The sequence below is a fragment of the Salvelinus namaycush genome, unplaced genomic scaffold (genome assembly GCF_016432855.1).
Source record: "Salvelinus namaycush isolate Seneca unplaced genomic scaffold, SaNama_1.0 Scaffold706, whole genome shotgun sequence".
Lineage (NCBI taxonomy): Eukaryota > Metazoa > Chordata > Actinopteri > Salmoniformes > Salmonidae > Salvelinus > Salvelinus namaycush.
Window position 1 is genome coordinate 92,501 of NW_024061427.1, and position 7,304 is coordinate 99,804.

Consider the following 7,304-nt stretch of genomic DNA (forward strand, 5'->3'; position numbering starts at 1 on the left):
AGGCCCATTATAATCATATGTCTCTCTCTCCAGGCCCATTATAATCATATGTCTCTCTCTCCAGGCCCATTATAATCATATGTCTCTCTCTCTCCAGACCCATTATAATCATATGTCTCTCTCTCTCTCCAGGCCCATTATAATCATATGTCTCTCTCTCTCCAGGTCCATTATAATCATATGTCTCTCTCTCTCCAGGCCCATTATAATCATATGTCTCTCTCTCCAGGCCCATTATAATCATATGTCTCTCTCTCCAGGCCCATTATAATCATATGTCTCTCTCTCTTCAGGCCCATTATAATCATATGTCTCTCTCTCCAGGCCCATTATAATCATATGTCTCTCTCTCTCTCCAGGCCCATTATAATCATATGTCTCTCTCTCTCCAGGCCCATTATAATCATATGTCTCTCTCTCTCTCCAGGCCCATTATAATCATATGTCTCTCTCTCCAGGCCCATTATAATCATATGTCTCTCTCTCTCCAGGCCCATTATAATCATATGTCTCTCTCTCTTCAGGCCCATTATAATCATATGTCTCTCTCTCCAGGTCCATTATAATCATATGTCTCTCTCTCCAGGCCCATTATAATCATATGTCTCTCTCTCCAGGCCCATTATAATCATATGTCTCTCTCTCCAGGTCCATTATAATCATATGTCTCTCTCTCTCCAGGCCCATTATAATCATATGTCTCTCTCTCCAGGCCCATTATAATCATATGTCTCTCTCTCCAGGTCCATTATAATCATATGTCTCTCTCTCTCCAGACCCATTATAATCATATGTCTCTCTCTCTCCAGGCCCATTATAATCATATGTCTCTCTCTCCAGGTCCATTATAATCATATGTCTCTCTCTCTCCAGGCCCATTATAATCATATGTCTCTCTCTCTCCAGGCCCATTATAATCATATGTCTCTCTCTCTCCAGGCCCATTATAATCATATGTCTCTCTCTCCAGGCCCATTATAATCATATGTCTCTCTCTCCAGGCCCATTATAATCATATGTCTCTCTCTCTCTCCAGGTCCATTATAATCATATGTCTCTCTCTCTCCAGGCCCATTATAATCATATTATTTGACCCTAGTTGTAGTGTGGTGTCTTCATGAGCCCAGTGTTAATCAACCACCTCTAGCATCCATCAGCTGTCAGCCAGCTGCTATCTCACATCTCACGGTCGCCATGGCAGCACGACACTCCAATATCACTGTTTGACCAATCTGTTAGCCTGTCTGTCATACATCTATTTTGTCCCTGACCATAATGTGTGAGGGCATATTCATATTCAACAAACCATACCTGGGTTCAAATACTTTTTGATATAATTTCAAATAAATATTTTATCTGTGCTTGACTGGGCTTGTCGGGCCTTCTGGATCATTAGAATAGTTCCAAAACAGCAAACTTCGCCCATCCGGGACCCATCCAGGCTATTGCAGACACTCAGCGTTCATGAGAGATATCAAATAGTATTTGAACCCAGGTCTGCCACACACTTTGGTCATGTACAATGGAATTAAAAATGCACTCCATGATCTTAAGCTCAACAAATTCTAAACACATAGTTTCAATTGGATTTGTAACATAGCATACGAATTGCAAAAAAATATATTTTGCACAACTACAAGATCACAACTACAAGAGAGAAGGTCTCCCAGGCATATTGCTGTACACAAACAATTCTTTGCTTTCTTACTTTTAGGATAGAAACAAATCCCCTGGATCTCTGGTGTATGTTTGTTTGTGTCCTGACCTGTCTGTCTGTGTGTGTGAGCTGACACTGATGTTGTGTGTGTTTGTGTCCTGACCTGTCTGTCTGTGTGTGTGAGCTGACACTGATGTTGTGTGTGTTTGTGTCCTGACCTGTCTGTCTGTGTGTGTGAGCTGACACTGATGTTGTGTTTGTTTGTGTCCTGACCTGTCTGTCTGTGTGTGTGAGCTGACACTGATGTTGTGTGTGTTTGTGTCCTGACCTGTCTGTCTGTGTGTGTGAGCTGACACTGATGTTGTGTGTGTTTGTGTCCTGACCTGTCTGTCTGTGTGTGTGAGCTGACACTGATGTTGTGTGTGTTTGTGTCCTGACCTGTCTGTCTGTGTGTGTGAGCTGACACTGATGTTGTGTGTGTTTGTGTCCTGACCTGTCTGTCTGTGTGTGTGAGCTGACACTGATGTTGTGTGTGTTTGTGTCCTGACCTGTCTGTCTGTGTGTGTGAGCTGACACTGATGTTGTGTGTGTTTGTGTCCTGACCTGTCTGTCTGTGTGTGTGAGCTGACACTGATGTTGTGTGTGTTTGTGTCCTGACCTGTCTGTCTGTGTGTGTGAGCTGACACTGATGTTGTGTGTGTTTGTGTCCTGACCTGTCTGTCTGTGTGTGTGAGCTGACACTGATGTTGTGTGTGTTTGTGTCCTGACCTGTCTGTCTGTGTGTGTGAGCTGACACTGATGTTGTGTGTGTTTGTGTCCTGACCTGTCTGTCTGTGTGTGTGAGCTGACACTGATGTTGTGTGTGTTTGTGTCCTGACCTGTCTGTCTGTGTGTGTGAGCTGACACTGATGTTGTGTGTGTTTGTGTCCTGACCTGTCTGTCTGTGTGTGTGAGCTGACACTGATGTTGTGTGTGTTTGTGTCCTGACCTGTCTGTCTGTGTGTGTGAGCTGACACTGATGTTGTGTGTGTTTGTGTCCTGACCTGTCTGTCTGTGTGTGTGAGCTGACACTGATGTTGTGTGTGTTTGTGTCCTGACCTGTCTGTCTGTGTGTGTGAGCTGACACTGATGTTGTGTGTGTTTGTGTCCTGACCTGTCTGTCTGTGTGTGTGAGCTGACACTGATGTTGTGTGTGTTTGTGTCCTGACCTGTCTGTCTGTGTGTGTGAGCTGACACTGATGTTGTGTGTGTTTGTGTCCTGACCTGTCTGTCTGTGTGTGTGAGCTGACACTGATGTTGTGTGTGTTTGTGTCCTGACCTGTCTGTCTGTGTGTGTGAGCTGACACTGATGTTGTGTGTGTTTGTGTCCTGACCTGTCTGTCTGTGTGTGTGAGCTGACACTGATGTTGTGTGTGTTTGTGTCCTGACCTGTCTGTCTGTGTGTGTGAGCTGACACTGATGTTGTGTGTGTTTGTGTCCTGACCTGTCTGTCTGTGTGTGTGAGCTGACACTGATGTTGTGTGTGTTTGTGTCCTGACCTGTCTGTCTGTGTGTGTGAGCTGACACTGATGTTGTGTTTGTTTGTGCCTTGACACTGTGTGTGTTTTAGATCTCGCTGGCTGTAACCACGGTGCAGACCGCGCAGACGAAGCTGACACACTCGGTGACGGCGAGCGTATCCAAGGTGACGACGCGTGAGAAGGTGGTGGTGAAGAATACTAAAGCAGCGCTGCCCTCTCCACCGCCCCAGAAGAAGAGACAGATTGTTGTCGAATCAGAGCTCAGGAAAAGGTGAGGTGGCAGGCTCCTCCAGTCACTTTTCTGCAGAATCACCAGGGGGTGTGGCCAAACAGAGGGTGTAGATGTATTATAGTCTTGGTGACTTTGAGCGACAGCAGGAATTTGATCGTGACTTTGAGCGATAGCAGGAATTTGATCGTGACTTTGAGCGATAGCAGGAATTTGATCGTGACTTTGAGCGATAGCAGGAATTTGATCGTGACTTTGAGCGATAGCAGGAATTTGATCGTGACTTTGAGCGACAGCAGGAATTTGATCGTGACTTTGAGCGATAGCAGGAATTTGATCGTGACTTTGAGCGACAGCAGGAATTTGATCGTGACTTTGAGCGATAGCAGGAATTTGATCGTGACTTTGAGCGATAGCAGGAATTCGATCGTGACTTTGAGCGATAGCAGGAATTCGATCGTGACTTTGAGCGATAGCAGGAATTCGATCGTGACTTTGAGCGATAGCAGGAATTCGATCGTGACTTTGAGCGATAGCAGGAATTCGATCGTGACTTTGAGCGATAGCAGGAATTCGATCGTGACTTTGAGCGATAGCAGGAATTCGATCGTGACTTTGAGCGATAGCAGGAATTCGATCGTGACTTTGAGCGATAGCAGGAATTCGATCGTGACTTTGAGCGATAGCAGGAATTCGATCGTGACTTTGAGCGATAGCAGGAATTCGATCGTGACTTTGAGCGATAGCAGGAATTCGATCGTGACTTTGAGCGACAGCAGGAATTTGATCGTGACTTTGAGCGATAGCAGGAATTCGATCGTGACTGAGCGACAGCAGGAATTTGATCGTGACTTTGAGCGATAGCAGGAATTTGATCGTGACTTTGAGCGATAGCAGGAATTTGATCGTGACTTTGATCGATAGCAGGAATTTGATCGTGACTTTGAGCGATAGCAGGAATTCGATCGTGACTTTGAGCGATAGCAGGAATTCGATCGTGACTTTGAGCGATAGCAGGAATTCGATCGTGACTTTGAGCGATAGCAGGAATTCGATCGTGACTTTGAGCGATAGCAGGAATTCGATCGTGACTTTGAGCGATAGCAGGAATTCGATCGTGACTTTGAGCGATAGCAGGAATTCGATCGTGACTTTGAGCGATAGCAGGAATTCGATCGTGACTTTGAGCGACAGCAGGAATTTGATCGTGACTTTGAGCGATAGCAGGAATTCGATCGTGACTGAGCGACAGCAGGAATTTGATCGTGACTTAGAGCGATAGCAGGAATTTGATCGTGACTTTGAGCGATAGCAGGAATTTGATCGTGACTTTGAGCGATAGCAGGAATTTGATCGTGACTTTGAGCGATAGCAGGAATTCGATCGTGACTTTGAGCGATAGCAGGAATTCGATCGTGACTTTGAGCGATAGCAGGAATTCGATCGTGACTTTGAGCGATAGCAGGAATTCGATCGTGACTTTGAGCGATAGCAGGAATTCGATCGTGACTTTGAGCGATAGCAGGAATTCGATCGTGACTTTGAGCGATAGCAGGAATTCGATCGTGACTTTGAGCGATAGCAGGAATTCGATCGTGACTTTGAGCGACAGCAGGAATTTGATCGTGACTTTGAGCGATAGCAGGAATTCGATCGTGACTGAGCGACAGCAGGAATTTGATCGTGACTTTGAGCGATAGCAGGAATTCGATCGTGACTTTGAGCGATAGCAGGAATTCGATCGTGACTTTGAGCGATAGCAGGAATTCGATCGTGACTTTGAGCGATAGCAGGAATTCGATCGTGACTTTGAGCGATAGCAGGAATTCGATCGTGACTTTGAGCGATAGCAGGAATTCGATCGTGACTTTGAGCGATAGCAGGAATTCGATCGTGACTTTGAGCGATAGCAGGAATTCGATCGTGACTTTGAGCGATAGCAGGAATTCGATCGTGACTTTGAGCGATAGCAGGAATTCGATCGTGACTTTGAGCGATAGCAGGAATTTGATCGTGACTTTGAGCGATAGCAGGAATTCGATCGTGACTTTGAGCGATAGCAGGAATTCGATCGTGACTTTGAGCGATAGCAGGAATTCGATCGTGACTTTGAGCGATAGCAGGAATTCGATCGTGACTTTGAGCGATAGCAGGAATTCGATCGTGACTTTGAGCGATAGCAGGAATTCGATCGTGACTTTGAGCGATAGCAGGAATTCGATCGTGACTTTGAGCGATAGCAGGAATTCGATCGTGACTTTGAGCGATAGCAGGAATTCGATCGTGACTTTGAGCGATAGCAGGAATTCGATCGTGACTTTGAGCGATAGCAGGAATTTGATCGTTGCATATCCTGATTTAATCCTGAGTCTAGTGTGTAGTGTGACGTGCGGGAAAAATCCATTATCTACAACGATTGAATTCCGGGCCTAAAGACAATATTCCAGTTGTCAGCCAGTCTCTGGAGACGTACCAAATGAAACACTATTCACTACATAGTGCAGTAGTTTTGACCAGAAACCTATGTGCCCCTTCTCCCTCTGTACTCAAGCTAGTCTCTCTCTCTCTTGTCCCTGGCCGGCCTGAGACAGGCTCACTAACAGGTAGGTTTGGATTATGTCTCTAGTCTGAGTCAACCACTATTGAGTAGTTCAGTTTCTCAGTTGGTGCCGTGTATCTTAGCGAGTACAGATGAATGCCTTAGATGTTTGGGATGTGATGTGGAGACAGTGTCCGGTACAGTTGTTGTAACTGGTCATGTGTGGTCGTGTAGAGCACTGTGAATTAGACAGAGTGTGTGTCTTCAGGTTTAGTAGGAGAATCGCACAACCATAAACAACTGGATCACAGAGGAAGAGGTATATATGCAGGTGTAGTTGGTGAACAGGTTGTCCTAACGTTGTCATAACGTTGTCCTACACCTTGGGAGCGTTATACCAGCCAGGGATTGACTTTGTGTTCTGTGTGTGTTCAGGTTTGACATGGACTTCACTGAGCTGCACAGTTTCATCACGCGCTCCAAGGCCATCCTACAGAGCCCAGAGTTCTCCATGTCCAGGAAGGAGGGCAGCGTACAGGAGCTCCACGATAAAGTCCTGGTGAGGTCATAGGTCATGTAGCCTTACCCATAATGCACCTCACAATGCAGTGTTACCCAAAATGCACCATACCTCATTACTCAGCCACTACCACTACACTGTCAGCCTGTCACTATGGCCATGATGTATCACTTTTTCCCTCCCTCTTTGTTTCTCTGTCTCCCAATCCCTCTCTCTCTCTGTCTCTGTCTCTCTCTCTCTCTCTCTCTCTCTCTCTCTCTGTCTCTGTCTCTCTCTCTCTCTCTCTCTCTCTCTCTCTCTCTCTCTCTCTCTCTCTCTCTCTCTCTCTCTCTCTCTCTCTCTGTCTCTGTCTCTGTCTCTCTCTCTCTCTCTGTCTCTGTCTCTGTCTGTCTCTCTCTCTCTCTCTCTCTCTCTCTCTCTCTCTCTCTCTCTCTCTCTCTCTCTCTCTCTCTCTCTCTCTCTCTCTCTCTCTCTCTCTCTCTCTCTCAGGCGATAGAGAGGGAGAGGCCAGAGAAGTTGCGGAAGCTTCAGGAAGCAACTCGTTCGGCACAGGCTTTGCTCGATCAGCTGGCGAGCGGTAAATGAAACACACCCACGCCACACACACACACACCGCCACACAGACACCCACCCACCGCCGGCTGTCCCCATGGCAACTCTCCTCTACCTGTCGTCTGTCCCCTCATTGTTGTTTCCATAGCAACCGTTGTCTCTGCCCTTGTTATGAGACTCCATGGGCGAGGAGCCCTGCGTCTCATGTCACCTCCTCTGCTCTCCTCTGTCCTTGTATCATTGTTAACAAGTCATAAAGGACAAACATTGTCTTCCTCCCAAATGGC